Genomic DNA, 1,764 nt, shown 5'->3' with positions numbered 1-1,764 from the left:
GAGCTGATGAGGTTCTGTATGGTCTGGGAGATGATGGTTTGGTGATGGGGGGGTGGGGTCATGGTTGAGGGGGCAGTAGGAAGAGGTATCCTCGAGTTGACGTTTGGCTTCAGCGGTGTAGAGGTCAGTGGGCCAGACTACCTCTCCACCGTTCCTATTCATATACTCATCCAAATGCCTTTTAAATGTTGTAGTTGTACCAGCCTCCAACACTTCCTCTGGCAGCTCATTCCATACACGCACCACCCTCTGTGTGAAAAAGTTACTCCTTAGCTCCCTTTCAAATCTTGCCCCCCTTACTTTAAACCTATGCCCTCTGGTTTTCTAGGACTCTCCCACCCTGGGGAAAAGACCTCGACTATTCACCCTATCCACGACCCTCAAGATTTTATAAACCTCCATAAGGTCACCCTTCAGCCTCCATTGCCCAAAGAAAACAGCCCAAGCCTATTCAGCCTCTCTGTATAGCTCAAACCCTCCAACCCTGGCAACATACTAGCAAATCTTTTCTTAACCCTTTCAAGTTTCATAACACTCTTCCTAAAGCAGTGAGTCCAGAACTGCACGCAATACTCCAAAAGTGGCCGAACCAATGTACTGTAAAGCTGCAACATGATCTCCCAACCTCTATACTCAATGCACTGACCAATAAGGGCAAGCATAACAAAAGCCTCCTTCACTATCCTATCTACCTGTGACTCCACTTTCAAGGAAATATGAACCTGCACTCCAAGGTTTGTTCAACAGCCCTCTCCAGGACCTTACCATGAAGCGTATAAGTTAAAACAATGACTGCAGATGCTGGAAACCAGATTCTGGATTGGTGGTGCTGAAGAGCACAGCAGTTCAGACAGCATCCGAAGAGCAGTAAAATCGATGTTTCGGGCAAAAACCTTTAATCAGGAATACAGGCAGAGAGCCTGAAGGGTGGAGAGATAAGTGAGAGGAGGGTGGGGGTGGGGAGAAAGTAGCATAGAGTACAATAGGTGAGTGGGGGAGGCGATGAAGGTGATAGGTCGGGGGGGAGGGTGGAGTGGATAGGTGGAAAAGAAGACAAGTCATGGGGACAGTGCTGAGCTGGAAGTTTGGAACTGAGGTGAGGTGAGGGAAGGGGAAATGAAACTGTTGAAGTCCACATTGATGCCCTGGGGTTGAAGTGTTCCGAGGTGGAAGGTGAGGCGTTCTTCCGCCTCAACCTGTCTACCTCCCTCCCCCACTCCAACCTCTCACCCTCACAACGCGCAGCCCTCCAATCCCTCTGCTCCAATCCTGACCTCACCATCAAGCCAGCAGATAAAGGGGGCGCAATGGTAGTCTGGCGTACTGACCTCTACACCGCTGAAGCCAAACGCCATCTCGGGGACACCTCTTCCTACTGCTCCCTCAACCATAACCCCACCCCCCATCACCAAACCATCATCTCCCAGACCATACAGAACCTCATCACCTCAGGAGATCTCCCACCCACAGCTTCCAACCTCATAGTCCGGGAACTCCGCACTGCCCGGTTCTACCTCCTTCCCAAGATCCACAAGCCTGACCGCCCTGGCCGACCCATTGTCTCAGCATGCTCCTGTCCACTGAACTCATCTCTACCTACCTCGACACTGTCCTATCCCCGCTAGTCCAGGAACTCCCCGCATACGTTCGAGACGCCATCCACCTCCTCCAAGATTTCTGTTTCCTCGGCCCTCAATGCCTCATCTTCACCATGGATATCCAATCCCTCTACACTAGTCCAGGAACTCCCCGCATACGTTCGAG

This window comes from Chiloscyllium plagiosum, chromosome 2, assembly GCF_004010195.1.
Source record: "Chiloscyllium plagiosum isolate BGI_BamShark_2017 chromosome 2, ASM401019v2, whole genome shotgun sequence".
Lineage (NCBI taxonomy): Eukaryota > Metazoa > Chordata > Chondrichthyes > Orectolobiformes > Hemiscylliidae > Chiloscyllium > Chiloscyllium plagiosum.
The sequence above is the reverse complement of the archived record's forward strand: the minus strand, read 5'-3'. Positions refer to the sequence as shown.